Source organism: Halichoerus grypus, chromosome 12, assembly GCF_964656455.1.
Source record: "Halichoerus grypus chromosome 12, mHalGry1.hap1.1, whole genome shotgun sequence".
Taxonomy (NCBI): domain Eukaryota; kingdom Metazoa; phylum Chordata; class Mammalia; order Carnivora; family Phocidae; genus Halichoerus; species Halichoerus grypus.
This window is the reverse complement of record NC_135723.1, coordinates 510325-527203: the sequence shown is the minus strand read 5'-3', so window position 1 is coordinate 527203 and position 16879 is coordinate 510325.

Below are 16879 nucleotides of genomic sequence, written 5' to 3'. Positions count from 1 at the left end.
GCTGCTGGGCTTCAGTCCCCAGTGGACCGTCCCACCTGCTCCATGAGGCAGGCGAGGAGCCTGAAGATAAAGAAATGGGCAGGTGGTTTTCAAGCAGAGGAGCACCCTGATCAGATAGGCCAGCAGCCGCGGCGATAACGGGTGGGAGAACACCGTGTTCCTAGAAACCTCTGGACCCAGAGCACGAAGCGCTCAGGCGCATTTCCGACTAGCTAACCCCCGCATCTGCTGAGGATCGGTGACTCGGGCGCTCGCTGCTCCAGGCACTTTGGTCTCCGGGGGCAGTGGCAGGCAATCAGGTGGAATTCGTGCAGGGAGGCGCCCCTGCCAGATGCTTGCCTTCTCTCTCCCCGCCCCGCCACCGGGAGGAAGCGTCAGGATGTCCTGCCTCACCGGTCTGTGGAGTGGATCACAGCCATGTGTACCTGGAAAACAGCAGTGCTCATCCGCTGGGGAGGGGGCCAGGCACTGCTGGGCAGACACCCTCTCAGGACAGCAGCTCGGTGTCTGTTTGCCCACCAGCCCACCCGTAGTCCCTGCAGCCAAGCCGGGAGCAGCAACATCGGCGGCTCTTCAGTGTGCTAGCCCAGCCTGGCTACCAGGGAGGCCCCTCACTTGTCTCGGCTTCCTCCCGGGGTCTCATCTGTGAGCGGGGTAAAGTGACCTGTGCCAGCGATCCTGTGTTGGGACACGCCATGAGGTCAGGCAGCCTCCGCGCCCCCGCGGGTGGCTCTGTGCAGGGTGCCCCTCAAACTTCAGTGCATGCCCCAGTCATAGAGGCCTGTGCTTACGGTGCAGGTCCCAGCCAGCAGGTCCTGGGCAGGGCCCCTGCCAGGGGAGGCCTGAATGCCTACACACCCATCCCATTCTACAGATTGGGAAGCTGAGGCTCGCAAAAAGCAAGCCAGGCCAGTGCCACCCGGCTGAGGGACAGAGTGGGCAGGTACTCAGATCTGTGGACGCCACTCTGGAACCCTAGGTGAGCGAGCTCCGCTCAGCCCTGTCCCATCCCTTCTCTGAGCCTCATCTTCATCTGTGAGGTGCAATGATGAAGGGTGTCGCATGCAGTATTTGTAATACACTAAAAAGTTATTCATTATTTATCTGAAATCGATATCTGGATGGGTGACCTTCTTGGCTAAATTTGGACGTGCTCTTGCTGGGGTGCATCCTCCTCCAGCGAGTCTTGCTGACTCCCCGCCTGGGCTGGGCACCCTCTTCTGTGTGTCCCTAATACTGCCCTGACCCCACGAAGCTCGTCTCTGGCCTGCTGTCCACCCTGGCCAGCGAGGCCTGGAGGCAGGGGCTGGGCCAAGTGCCTTGCTGCCCAGCCGGGACTCCTAAAAGGATCAAGCTCTTCCCTGAGACTATTCCTGGTGCCTGAGGCTCTTGACTATTTCCAGTTAAAAGGAGAAAGACAAAAAGGATGTACTGACCAGGCTGGACTCTGCCCCCTGACACAACAGCCTGGACGCACCCTACATGTCCCCTCTGTGACTCAGGGTGGAGACTGTGGGGCTGCCCCAGGCTGGGGCTGGTTGCCAAGGCTGTTGGTTTCTGGTGAAGTCAGAGGCCCATCCCTTCCTACACTCATCTGCTCCCTGGACAGGGGTGGTTCCCCCACCTGCGGACCCTGCTTCAGACTCCTTCTCGGGGCTCCTTTGGGTCTTACAGCTCACCATCCGACTCCTCGGCCCCAGAGGTGGTGGTGCCCAGAGGGACCACCATGGACGGGGGCCCCCGTGAAGACACCCACCCAGCTCACAGGGCTGGTAAGAACGTGAGGAGCCACATGATGCTTGTCAAGTAGAGAATAAGCATCTAGGTTCAGCTTTCCAGACTTTGTCCCCACTCGGCCTGGACACCTGGCTCCAATCCTGACAGCCCCTGCTTGGTGGTTTGGCCTCTGTGTTCTTAGCCCTGCCCATATCTTGGTGTATTGAGATCTAAGATCTTTTCTGGGTCCTGGAGGTGGGCCAGAGGTGCTTACGGAGGCAGCAGTGAGGGGCAGATTGTCTGGGCTGCCCACCTGCCCCTTCCAGGGAGCCCTTGGGAGGGATCTGGGGTATTGTCCATGGAGGGGTTCTATAAAGCACACTGCTGGCCTCTGCTGGCCTCAGGCCTGGGTCACCCTCTCCATGGGCCTGCAGGCCCTTCCCCACCTCAGCAGGGCCTGGAGAAGCAGCTTCCCAAGATGCTGATGGCTGCCCCACCAGGAAGCAGGGACAAAAGACCAGACAGCCTGACTGCTGCTGAGCTCCAGGGACAAACAATCTAATGTGTTCACTGAAATGTGTAGATTGGACCCCTATACGTATTAAGGATCCCTGCCCCCTGGAACCAGGAACTTAGCCTCCAGGAGCAAAACACAGAAGGCAACAGGCCAAGTGCCGTGATGGCTGGAGCAGGGGAAGCCATCTGGGGCCTGGGGTGGTGATTGAGGTCCCCACCATCCCCCCACTGATGGAGGATTTGGTGTGAGCGGTGAAGGACCGGCAGGATTTGGGAAAACCTGTGGGGTCACAGCAGAGCTGGGAGGAGGAGACCAGCAGGGTGCATGGAGAGCAGTGAGCAGATTAGTGGGCTTAGCTTCCATAGGCCTGTGGTTCTTGGGATGCCTGGGGGCCTCAGTGGGTTAAGCATCTGCTTTCGGCTCGGGTCATGATCCCAGGGTCCTGGGATCGAGCGGGGAGCCAGCTTCTCCCTCTGCCTGCGGCTCCCCCTGCTTGTGTGCGCGCTCTCTCTCTCTCTGGCAAATCAATCAATAAAACCTTAAAAAAAAAAAGTGGGGGGACAGTGGTTCTCAACCACGGGTGATATGCACTTGCAGGGCGTCTGGCAAAGAGCAGAGACAATTTAGGTGGTCCCTCTGGGGGGCGGTGCCACCGACGTGTACTGGGCAGCAGCCAGGGATGCCGCTGAAACCCTCTGGACGCCCAGAGCAAGCCCCGCGCGGAGACACCTGGCTGGGGAGGTTGACGGCTTGCAGAGCAATGGTAGTGGGTGCGCTGGAAGCCAGGCGGGAGGGGGCGGCGGTCTCCCTCCATGTGACTTTGGAGTGCACACAACTGCAGTGACAGACGCCAGATGGCGGGTGGACACGAGGGGTGGCTTCTTTCTCAGGTGTCCGGAAGGCTGCAGACCATCACTCTGCCATTAGAGGCCCAAGTTCTTCCATCTCTTTTGCCATCTTTTTTTTTTTGTTTTAAGTGGTAAAACATATATAAAATGTATCGTCTTCATCATTTTAAGTGTGCGGTTCCGTGGCATTAAGCACACTCACGTTGTTGTGCGGCCTCCACCGTCCGTGTCTAGGACGTTCTCATCTCCCTAAACTGAAGCTCTGTCCCCTTGAAACCCCAGCTCCCCGTGCCGTCCCCTGGCACCGCCCACTCTGCGCTCTCTGTGGATCTGACCGCTCTGGGGACCTCGTGCACGCGGAGTCACACGGTGTGTCCTTCTGTGACCTGCTCCTTGCACTCAGCCTCACGTCTTTGAGGTCCATCTGTGTAGGAGCTTGTGTCAGGACTTCATTCTGTTCTGTGGCTGGGTAGGAGTCCGTGGCATGTGTACGCCACATTTTACCCCATCTGTTGATGGCCGCCTGGTTGTCCTCCGGCTTGCGGCTGTTGTGAATAATGCTGCCACGAGCGTTCTATGTGGAACCTTTGAAGGACCTGCCACACTGCGTTCCACCAGCAGTGCCTGAGGGCTCCCCTTTCTCCACCTCCTTGACAAGGCTTGGTATCTTCCATTGCTTTAGTAACAGCCTGATGGGCCTGAGGTGGTATTGCCCTGTCGTTCGATTTGCATTATCCTCGTGAGTAATGATGCTGAGCAACATTTCATGTGCTCACTGTCTTCTCTGGCAAGAAGTCTGTTCAAGTCTTTTGCCCGTTTTTAAATTGAGTGGGTTGTTTGGCTCTTGAATTTCAGGTCCTCTTTATATATTCTGGATATTAATCCCTTATCAGATACATGTTTTGCAAATGTTTTCTCCCATTTTGTGGGTTACCTTTGCATTTTCTTGATGGTGTCCTCTGATGCACAAAGCGCTTCAACTTTGATGAATTCTAATTTATTTATTTTTTCTTTTGCCTGTGCTTTTGATATTCTAGCATAGAAACTATTGCTAAATTCAACATCATGAAGACATCCCCTTTGTTCTCAGAGTTTTATAGTTTTACCTCTTTCATTTAGATCTTGATCCGTTTTGAGTTAGATTTTGTCTGTGGTGAGAGGTAACAATCCAACCTCATTCTCGTGTATACGAACATCCAGTTTTCCCAGCACCTTGTGTTGAAAAGCCCATCCCTGGTCTATATGTCTGTCCTTCCAGTGCCACACTCATTTTGAGAACTGTAACTTTGTAGTAATTGTTGAAACAGGAAGTATGAATTTTCCAACTTTGTTCTTGTTTGTCAAGATTGTTTCGGATATTTGGGGCACCTCGAGTTTCCATATGCATTCCTGCAAAAGCGTCCTTGGGATTCTGATAGGAAGGGCATTGAATCTGTAGATCGCTTTGGGTGTCTGGACATCTTAACAGTAAGTCTTCCAGTCAAGGAACGTGAGATGTCTTTCCATCATTTGTGCCTTCTTTAATTTCTTTCAGTGATGTTTTGTAGTTTTCAGTGTATAAGTAATTTACCTCCTTGAATTTATTCCTAACTATTTGATTCTCTTTGATGCTATTGCAGATGGAATTCTTTTCTTTATTTTCTTTTCAGATTGTTTATTGTTGGTGTATAAAAATGCAACTGATTTTTGTGCAACTGATACTTTCAGTACAACTTCCCTGAATTTGTTTATTAGCTCTGGTAACTTTCTTGTAGATTTTTTGAGATTTTCTTCATATAGGATTATGTCATCTGTGAATAGAGATAGTTTTACTTCATTTTCTCCAGTTTGGATGCCTTCTGTTTCTTACCTACCTGATCTGGCTGGAACATCCCGTATGATGTCAAATAGCAGTGCTGAAAGGCATCTTTGTCTTGTCCTGATCTTAGGGGGAAACTCCCAGCCTCTCACCATTACGATGTTTGCTATGGGATTTTCATAGATGTCCTTTATCACATTGAGGAAGTTCCCTTCTATTTCTAGTGTGTGGGGTTTTTTTTAAAGATTTTGTTTGTTTGTTTGTTTGTTTATTTTAGAGAGAGAGTGAGAGTGGTGGGGGAGGAGAGGGAGAGGGAGGAGGAAAGAATCTCAAGAGGGAGTCTTCTGCTCTGAGTGTGGAGCCCAATATGGGGCTCGATCTCATGACCCTGAGATCATGACCTGAGCCGAAATCAAGAGTCAGATGCTTAACCGACTGAGCCACCCAGATGCCCCCTGTTTCCTGGTGTTTTTGATGATGAAAGGGTCTTTGATTCTGTCAAATACCTTGTATGCATCAGTTGAAATAACTATGTAACTTTTCCCCTTTATTCTATCAATGTGATATATTATACCGATTCATTTTCTTATGTTGCACCACCTGTGCATTCGTGGGATAAATTCCACTTGGTCATGATGTAACAATCCTCTTATGTGCTGTTGGATTTGGTTTGCTAGTGTTTTGTTGATAACTTTTGCATTTGTATTTATAAGGGATATTGGCCTAATGTTCTTTTCTTGTGATGCCATTGTTTGGCTTTATTATCAAGGTAATGCTGACCTCATAGAATGAGTTAGGAAGTGTTCCCTCCTCTTTGGTTTGTTTGAAGAGTTTAAGTAGGATTGGTGATCATTCTTCTTTAAATATTTGTTAGAGTTCCACAGTAAAGCCGTCTGGTCCTGGGCTTTTATTTGTTGGAAAGGCTCTGGTTACTGATTCATCTCTTAACTATTGTAAGTTTGTTCAGATTTTCTATTTTTTCATCATTTAATCTGGCAGGCTATGTGTTTCTATAAATTTATCTATTTCATGGAGGTATCTAATCTGTTGTTTGTAGTATGCTCATGTTACCCATTTTTCCTCTAAAATTTGTTGTAATGTTTTCTCTCATTTTTGATTTAATTAATTATTTGAGTCGTCTCTTTTTTTCTTAGTCTACCTAAAGTTGTATCAATTTTATTGTTCTTTTTGAAGACCTAACTCAGTTTCATTGATTTTCTCTACTGTTTTCTGTTCTCTATCTTGTTTGTTTCTGCTCTAATCTATATTATTTCCTTCCTTCTGCCAGTTTTGGGTTTAGTTTGTTCTTGCTTTTCTAGTTCTGTAAGGTATACAACTAAGCTATGGATTTGAGATGTTTTTTCTTTTGAGATTTTTTTTTTTTTTTTGGTGTGCATTTATAGCTATAAAATTTCCTCTCAGCACTGGTTTCCCCTAAGTTTTGGTATATTGTGTTTTCATGATGTGGGTCTCTGTATTTATCCTACTTGAAATTCATTGAGCATCTTGGATTTATACATTCACATCTTTCATCAAATTTGGGGGAGTTTTCAGTCATTTTCCTTTGAATAACCTTTCTGTCCCCCTTCTCCTTCCTCGACTCCCATGATGCATATGTTACTTTACTTGATGGTGTTCTGAAGTCCCTTAGACTGTGTTCACTTTTTTTCATGCCTTTTTTTTTTTTTTTTTCCAATTTCTGCTCCTCATGACTTGTTTGGTTCAATTGTTCTGTCTTTGAGCTCGTGGATTCTTTGCTCTGCCCGCTCATACCTGCTGTTGAACCCTGTAGTGAAGGTTTCATTCCAGGTGTTGTATTTCTCAGCTCTAGAGTTTCTTTTTGGTTTCTCTCTAGGTTTTCTATCTTTTGTTGATAACATCATTTCATTTATACGTGGTTTTCTTGGCTTCCTTTAGTCTTTGCACCTTTTTCCTTTGCCTTATTGAGCGTATTTTAGATGGCTTTTTTAAGTCTTTGTCTATGGGCTTCCTTGGGAATGGTTTCTATCAATTTATTTTTTTCCTTTGAATGGACATATTTTCCTTATTTTTTTGTACGCAGTCATTTTTTTGTTGAGAACTGGACATTTGACTATTATAATGTGGTAATTCTGGAAATAAGATTATTCTTCTCCAGCATTTGCTTTGTGTTTGTTTTTACTGTTGAAGGCTGTAGTAGTCTGTTAATTTTGATACTTTTCCAAATGGCGTTTGCAGAGACTACTCCTTGTGTGTGTTCACTGTAGTCTCTGCTCCTTTAACTCATTCAGCCAATATTTGGCAGAGGTTTCCTTAAATACCAGGAACTGAACAAACAAAATGTGTGCATGCGCGCACGCATGAGCGCACACACACACACACACACACACACACACACACACAGGAAAACAAACAAACAAACCCCTTCTTTCCCATCCTTTTCAGATTGGCTCAGTGCTGGAGCTCTCCTTTAACATTTGGTGAGGCTTGCTGTGAGCCTCAGGATCAGCCAGGGTGAAAGCTCTAGGTCTTTGCAGGTCTTTTCTGAGTGTTTGTCTTTTGCTGTGCACGCATGGGGCTTTCTAAATACCCCTGTATACACAGCTGCTTTTGAATGTCCTAACTTTCCAAGCTTCTCCTCTGGGCTTTAGATAATCCACTGTATGTCTCCACCCATAATCCCTTGCCCCAGGTGTCTTTTATGAACAGCGGCTGCTGCTTTGCCCACTTGAGTCCTGCGTCAGGTAAAAAAGAGATGAGTGCCTTGCATCAGTCCTTTAGGTTCCTGAGACAGGGGAGAACATATATACACGATAATGTGCAAAGAAGGCTGGCTCTGCTCCCTCTGATTAGAAGGAGGGAATTAGATAATTGTGCTGCCATCAAAACCAAGGCCTCCACCAAGCCAGGGAGGGAGTGGGGCAAGGGTGAGCAAAAACACCACAAACTTTCCCACTGTTTTGAAGATGTTATTTTTCTAGGTTGAGCCTTTGCTTTTTGCTGTGTAGACCTTTGATTGTTTTCCAGAGCTCCCATGAGGTTGGTTCTGACAGTTCTTACTGTCTTTTGCAGGGAGAAGGGGCAGAGGGAGAGAGGGAGAGAGAGAATCTTAAACAGGCTCCATGCTGAACATGGGCTCGATCTAAGAACCCAGAGATCATGAGCTGAGCTGAAATCAAGAGTTGGGTGCTTAACTGACTGAGCCACCCAAGCGCCCCAACTCTGTTTTGTTTTGTTTTCTTTTTCAATGTTTCTGTGGGGAAACAAGAGCTTGGAGCTTCCTAGTCCACCACTTTGCTGATGTCACTCCCTCTGCAATCTTATACATCTTGCCATTTTCTTCATGTTTGATGCCTCAAGACCACAAGACGGTTGCTATTGCTCCAGACATCCCATCTATGTGTAGGGCCGTGAGAAAGAAGGAAGACTAGAGTACCGGGCCAGCTGCATACATACCCTTTAGTGAGGAAAACAAAAGCCTTCATATTGGGAAAAGAGGACTCTGGGAAGATGGCGCAGTTGGACAATTGCACTGGCAGAATCTTTCCAATGTAACTGTTCTGTAACTCTGGAGTTGGTTGAAAGCTTGCAACTTCCAGGGGAAATTTGCAGTTAATTTGGTCAATTTCAGCTCTCAGCACAGTAGCATCTACCGATCTTGCACTCCTAGACCCCTGGCAGGCATTATGCACACAATCTGGGAGCAGCTTGCACACAGCTTGTGGGAGCCACAGTGGGCAAAAAGAACCCTGTCCTCCAAATATCAGGGATCTCTGCTCTGACAGCTATTGCTGCTTCTGATCATGGAGGTGCAGACACAGGGGCAGGCGGCCGGTTATTGCTGTTGCCACCCCTCCCCCATTGTTGAGAGCCTCTCCTGTCCAGCTGGAGTGACTTCCAGGGGATCTAGAGGGCCAGAGCACCTTCATTCCTCCACTTCATTTTTTGCTTTTTCCCCTTTCAAGAGCTAGACGTTAAGAATTGGGACATTCAGAAACAAGTGCATATACAGGGAAATTAGAAAGTGACTGTGCACATGCCCAGGGAAAGCCTCAGAAGAGACCTGAGCAGACATTACGTTCTTGCCTCAGGCTGATCCTTGACACACAGACAGCCTGAGGTAATCAAACAAACCCCAATAAAAAGAATAACAAACGCAATAAACTGTAGAAGGAAAAGAAGCTGATTTCCAGAGTTATCTCATTATTAGAGTCAAATGTCCAGTGTGCAACTACAATAAAAATCACAAGGCATACAAAGAAACAGGAAAGGATAGCCCATTCAAAGAAAAAAATCAACAGAAACTCTCTGAAAAAGACCTAATGGAAGACATACTAAGCAAATACTTTAAAACAACTGTCTTAAAGATGTTCAAAGAACTAAAGAAAGATGTAGAGAAAGTCAAGAAAATATTGTGTGAACAAAATGGAAATACCAATAAAGAAATAGAGAACCTAAAAAATAATTCTGGAGCTGAAAAGTACAATAACTGGAATGAAAAATTCACTAGTGGAATTCAAGGCAGATTTGAACAGGCAGAAGAAAGAATCAGTGAACTTAAAGACGGGACAATGGGATTTACTGTGTCTGAGGAGGAGAAAGAAAAAGGATTGAAGAAAAGCAGATGGAGCCCAAAGGACCTGTAGGACACCAGCAAGCATACTAACACACCCATCATGGGAGTCCCAAAAGGAGAAGAGAGAAAGGCACAGAGAGAATATTTGAATAATGGCTGAAAACTTCCCAGACTTGATGAAAGGCATGAATATAGACATCCAAGAAACTCAGTGAACTCCAAGTAAGATGAAGTCAAAGAGACACACACCAGGACACATTACAGTCAAATTTACAAAAGCCAAGGAGATAATCTTGAAAGCAGCAAGAGAAAAGAAAATCATCTCATACAAGGGATCCTCAAAAAGATTATCAGCAAATTTCTCATCAGAAACTTTGGAGGCCAGAAGGCAGCAGGCAGATATATTCAAAATGCAAAAGAAAAACAAAATAAGTATGAACAAGAATCATATCTGGAAAAACTGTCCTTCAAAAGTAAGGGAGAAATTAAGACATTCTCAGTTAAACAAACCCTGATGGAGTTTGTAACCACTAGACCTGGCCTGTGAGAAATGCTCAATAAAGTTCTGCAAAGTGAAGTGAGGTCACTAGACAGTAACTTAAAGCCATGAGGAGAAATAAAGTTCTCAATAAAGGTAAATACAGGGGTAATTATAAAAGCTATTTCATTGTAACAATGGTTTGTACTTTCACTTTTTGTTTTCTACATGATTTAATAAACTAATAAATTTAAATTAAAAAACAATTATTAGTTAACAATTAAAAGTCAGAATATCTTGTTTTGTCAACCCAAATCTTGTTTTCTGCATAATTTAAGAGACTAAGGCATTTTATTTTTTTTAAAGATTTTTGTTTATTTGAGAGAGAGTGCATGTGAGAGCACAAGCAGGGGGAGGGGCAGACAGAGGGAGAGGGAGAAGCAGACCCCCCGCCGAGCAGGGAGCCAAACCCGGGACTTGATCCCAGGACCCCGAAATCATGACCCTAGCCGAAGGCAGACGCCCAACGGACTGAGCCACCAGGCGTCCCTAGAGACTAAGGCATTTTAAAGAATGATAAGCTTATGTTTTGGGCACATGATGTATAAAGGTGTAATTTTGTGATATCAGGAACTGAAAGAGGTGGGGTAGAGCTGTAAAGAAGCAGAGATTTTGTATATTATTGAAATTAATCTGGTATAAATTCAGATCAGAGTGTTATAACTTCAGAATGTTAAATGTAATCCCCATGGCAACCACAAAGAAAATAGCTATAGAATATACAGAAAGGGAAATGAGAGAGGAATTTAAACATGTCACTGTAAAATAAAACTTAAACACAAAAGAAGACAGGGATGCAGAAAATGAGGACAAAAAGCTATAGGGTATATTGAAAACAAATGACATGAAATCAGAATGCACACTGACAGAAGTAAGTCCTTTTTTCTTTTATTATTAGAGCATGAGCTGGAGGTGCAGAGGGAAAGGAAGGGAGAGAATCCCAAGCAGACTGCATGCAGAGCATAGAGTCAGACACAGGGCTTGATCTCATGACCCTGGGATCAGGACTTGAGCTGAAACCAAGAGTCAGATGCTTAACCAACTGCACCATCCTGGTGCCCAGTCCCTCCTTTTTAAGTTACTACATTTAAAGTACTTACTTTAAATGTAAATGAATTAAACTGTCCAATAAAAAGTCAAAAGTTGACAGAATGGGTAAGAAAATATCCAACTCTGCTGTCTACAAGAGACTCATTTGAGATCCAAATAAACCCACAGGTTGATAGTGAAAGGATGGAGAAAGATATTCTATGCAAATGTTACCAAAAGAGACTAGGGGTAGTCATACTAATATCGGACAAAACAGACTTTAAATCAAAAAGATTACAAGAGGGACGCCTGGGTGGCTCAGTCGGTTAAGCGACTACCTTTGGTTCAGGTCATGATCCCAGGGTTCTGAGATCGAGCCCCTCGTCAGGCTCCCTGCTCAGCAGAGAGTCTGTTTCTCCCTCTGCCTCCGATCCTCCCCCTTGCTCATGCTCTCTTTCTCTCTGACAAATAAATAAATAAAATCTTAAAAGATTACAAGAGATAAGGAAGGACATTATATATTAATACAAGGTTCAGCACAGGAAAGATTAGTGTGTATAAACATTTATGCACCTAATGACAGACCATCAAGATCTATGAAGCAAAAATTAACAATTGAAGGGAGAAATAGGAAGTTCTATAACAATAGTAGGAGAGTCCAAGACCTCCTCTTAATAATGGGTAGAACATCCAGACATACAGTAAGAAAAGAAATAGAGGATGTGAACAACACAATAAACCAACTAGATCTAACAAATACAAAGCACTCTGCCCACCAGCAACAAAATACACATTCTTCTCAAATATACATGCAATTAAGTCACAAATTAAATCCCAACATTTAAAAGGATAGATATTATATGGTATATCTTCTCTGACCACAACTGGATAAAGTTAGAAACAGAAGGAAAACTGGAAGATTCAAACTTGTGGAAATTATACCTCACACTCATAAACAACCAATGGCTCAAGGAACAAATCACAAAGTTAGAAAATACTTAAAGATTGGGGTGCCTGGGTCACTCAGTCAGTTGAGCGTCTGACTCTTGATTTAGGCTCAGGTCATGATCTTGGTCATGGGATCAAGCCCCGTGTCAGGCTCTGTGCTTAGTGGGGAGTCTGCTTGAGATTCTCTCTCTCCTCCCTCTGCTCCTCCCTCTACCCTCTCAAAAAATGAAGGAAGGAAGGAAGGAGGGAAGGAAAGAAAAAAGAAAGAAAAATAAGAAAGAGAAAGAAAGAAGAAAGAGAAAGAAAGAAGAAAATACTTAAAGATAAAATAAAAATACAGCATACCAAAACCTAGGGTATGTAGTGAAAGCAGTTGCTAAGGGGGAAATTTACAACTATAAATGTTTACATTAGAAAAAAGAAAGATCTGAAATCATCATCCTAACTTTTCAACTTCAGGAACTAGAAAAAGAGGAACAGGCTAAACCCAAAGTTAGGAGGAGGAAGGAAATAATAAAGATAAGAGCAGAGATCAATGAAATAGAGAGTAGGAAAATAGTATAGAAAATGAATGAACCCTAGGGACGCCTGGGTGGCTCAGTTGGTTAAGCATCTGCCTTCAGCTCAGGTCATGATCCCAGGGTCCTGGGATCGAGTCCCGCTTCGGGCTCCCTGCTCAGCGGGGAGCCTGCTTCTCTCTTGCCTCTCCCTGCTTCTCTCTTTCTCTGCCAAATGAATAAATAAAATCTTTTAAAAAATTGAAGTGGAGGAAACACTTTTAACTTACTTTAAAAGGCTAGCATTCCCCGATGCCAAAGCCAGACAAAGACACTACTCGAAAAGGAAACTACAGACAAATATCCCTTGTGAATATTGATGGAAAAATCCTCAACAAAATACTAGTGAACAGAGTTCAGCACATATTAACAGAATTAAACATCATGACTAAGTAGGATTTATTAAACAAATGCAAGGATGGTTCAACATGCAAAGTCAATTGGTGTAATGCGCCACATCAACAAAATGTAGGGGAAAAGCCCAACAAGTTTACTATTTACGACATCTCAGTTGATGGAGAAAAGCATTTGACAAAATCCAACATGCTTTCATGATAAAAATACTCAAAAGACTATGAGTAGAAGGAATATCTCAACATAATAAAAGTCATCTACGAACAACCCACAGCAAACGTCGTACTCAGTGGTGTGAGACTGAGAGATTTTCCTCTAAGATCAAGAATAAGATAGGGATGCCCACGTCACCACTCCCATCGAGCGTAGTACAGCCAGAACAGTTAGGGGAGAAGAAGAAAAAAAAGGTATCCAAATTGGAAAGGAAGAAGTAAGATGATCTCTGTTTGCAGATGATATGGTCTTATATGTAAAAAACCCTAAAGATTTCACACAAATACCTGTTAGAACAAATAAACAAATTTATGGGGCGCCTGGGTGGCTCAGTTGTTAAGCGTCTGCCTTCGGCTCGGGTCCTGATCCCAGAGTGCTGGGATTGAGCCCCACGTCGGGCTCCCTGCTGGGCGGGAAGCCTGCTTCTCCCTCTCCCACTCCCCCTGCTTGTGTTCCCTCTCTCGCTGTCTCTCTCTCTGTCAAATAAATAAAATCTTTGAAAAAAAAAACCCAAATAAATTTATTTAGCAAAGTTGCAAAGTCAACACACAAAAACCAGTTGCATTTCTATACAAGAACAATGAAAAAACTGATAAGGAAATTGAGGAAAAAATTCCATTTGCAATAGCACCAAAATGAATAAAATACTTAGGAATTAACTGCACCAAGGAAGTGAAAGATCTATACACTGAAAATGAGAAAACATTGATGAAAGAAATTAAAGGAGATGTAACTGGAACAGAACACCATGTTCATGGACAGGTTGGAATAGTTGATATTGTTATTATCCAAAGTGAGCTACTGATTTAATGCAATCTCTATCAAAATCCTAATGTCATTGTTTGCAGAAATGGAAAAATCTATCCTAAAATTCATATTGGAATCTTAAGGGACCTCAAAGAGTAAAAAACAACAACAACAACAAATTCTTGAGAAAAGAACAAAGTTGGAAGACATCACATTTCCTGACTTCAAAACTTACCACAAAATAAAAGTAATCAGGGGCTCAGTCAGTTAAGCATCTGACTCTTGATTTTGGCTCAGATCATGATCTCAGGGTCTTGAGATCAAGCCCTGCATCGGGCTCTGTCCTGGGTGTGGAGTCTGCTTTAGATTCTCTCTCTCCCTCTGCCCTTCCCCCTGTTCTCTCGCTCTCTAAGAAAAATACAGCAATGAAGACAATGGTGCTGGCATAAGACAGTCTTGTGGACCAGTGGGATGGCACAGAATAAGCAGCCTCTAAGCAAACCCTTGCATATACGGTTAAATGACTTTTGACAAGGGTGCCAAGACTGTTCAATGGAGAGAGGACAGTCTTTTCATGAAATGTTTGGAAAAGTGGATATCCATTTTGTGAAATAATGAAGTTGGACCCTTACTAACACCATAGACAAAAATGAACTCAAACTGGATCATAGATTGTAGGAGCACCCAGCTGGCTCAGTCGGTGGAGCACGTAATTCTCAGTGTCAGGATCGTGAGTTCAAGCCCCACATTAGGCATGGGTCCTACTTAAAAAAAATAAGAGCTAAAACTATAAACTCTTAGAAGAAACCAGGGCAAAAACTTCGGGCCATGGCATTTGTCGGTGAGTCATTGGCTATGACATCAAAGACACAGTTAGCAAATCAGCAAATTTGATGTCGTGAAAGTTCTAAAACTTTGTGCATCCAAGGTCACTGTCAACAACATAAAAAGGCAACCTACAGGAGAAAACATTTGCAAGCCACATACCTGATAAAGGATCAATATCCAGATTTTATAGACAACACTTAAATGCACCAGCAAGAAACAATCAAACAAAACACCCAGTCTGATTACAAAATGGACAAGGATCTTGAATAGACATTTCTCCAGGGAAGATGTATGAATGGCCAGTGAGCACATGAAAGACGCTCAACATCGCTGATCATCAGGGAACTGCAGATGAGAACATCAGGATGGCAGCACCGAAACAGCAGCAAGGCACCTGTGGAAGGTGGGAAAGGGGGGGTGGGAAAGGGTGCAGCCACTGTGGGACACGGTATGCTGGCTCCCCAAAAAGCTAAAAATAGAGTTGCCAATTGACCTGGCAATCCCACGGCTAGATGCATACCCCAGAGATCTGCAGCAGGGTCTGGAAGGCAAGCTGCACACCCACGGTCCTGACATTACTCACAGTAGAGAAACGGTGCAAGCGCCCAGGGCGTCCATCGGCACCACGTGGTCTGTCCACGCCACGGACTAGCATTCAGCCTTAGGAAAGGAATTTCTTTTTTTTCTTTTTAAAGATTTTATTTATTTTGACAGACAGCAAGAGCAGGAACACAAGGGGAGTGGGAGAGGGAGAAGCAGGCTTCCCGCCCAGCAGGGAGCCCGATGTGGGGCTCGATCCCAGGACCCCGGGATCATGACCAGAGCCGAAGGCGGACACTTAACGACTGAGCCACCCAGGCGCCCCAGGAAAGGAATTTCTGATGCCCGCTCCAGCAGGGATGAAGCGTGAGGACCTTCTGTTCGGTACAATAAGCCGGTCACAAGAAAGACAAGGACGATTTCGGCAAATGTGCCCCACTAACACAAGAGGTTAGTACGGGGGGCTGTGGGCACATGACGGAGTGTATGGGAACTCCTGTAAACAGAAGACTGCTCCAAAAAAAAATGACACTTATTTAAAAAAAAGAAAAAGCCTTCACACTGTCCAGAACCAGATCACGGGGCCACTGGCAGCTGCAAAGGAGGCTGGGAGGGCAAAGAAGCGTCTCCTTCCGGCACTGTGGACACAGGCCTTCGGCAAGTAGCATCAGAGTTCCAGACCCCAAATCTCACCCCGTAGGCTGGCGCCCAGGGAGTCCCCACAGCGCACCCGGGCTGGTCAGACGCAGACCCAGCCAGGTGTCGTGCCCGGGCCGCCTCCGGCTGAGCGCCACAGCCTGACCCCTACCTCTCAGCCCAGACTGCGGACTCTTCGAAGGCCCCCCCCCGGGAGGGGCAGGACTTGCCTGGGGCAGACTGCCCAGCACCCGCCAACCTGGACCCCAGCAGGCTTCTCTCCCCGCCGTCTCCTGAGCTGGGAGACTGGCTCCCATTCACTCCTCTCTGGGCCGGAGCGGGCATACCCCATCTCTCTCGGCACGAAGGAAAAGGGAAACTGAGGCCTCCAGTCTGACAACAGAGACAGCGCACCGTGAAGGCGAGGCTGCTGACTGGGGCGCTTGGATATTGCTGGTGTCAGCGGAAAGCATTTCAGTCCAGGGGCGTCAGTCGTCTGAGCCCTTCCCCCGACGCTGTCAGCCGTGCACTTAGGGCATAAGCCTGGCGCCTTTTGGCACACTGATCTCCTCTCTAGGATCTCGGGTCTGAATCAATGCAAGATCGAGGAACTACAGTTGGGCACAAAGATACAAACCAAAAACTAAGGCATCATAATGACACCGGCTGGCCTCTGGCTCCAGGAGCTGGATCTGTCGCTCTGCAGGACACGGCCCGGCGGGAAGCACACAGACTGGGGAGCACGTCCATCTTCTGCTCAGGGTCCAGCTGCTGCTTCAGCCTGACTGAGTCTCCACTAAGACCCCGGAGACCACACAGGCTTCTTTCCATTCCCTGGCTCATCCCCGCCCCCGCGCTAGGGCCATCTGGGATCACCTGTGATAAACTATGTGCAGTGAAATCCCCATCTCAGGCTCTGCTTCAGGGGGAAGATCCTGGAGCGGGGACGGAAACCCTGAGTGGGGGCTGGAGTCTCCGCATGGGCCAGCCAGGTGTATGGGGGCAGGGCCCGGAGGGGACCGGATGGTGACACACAGGCAGCCCTGGGCCCTTGA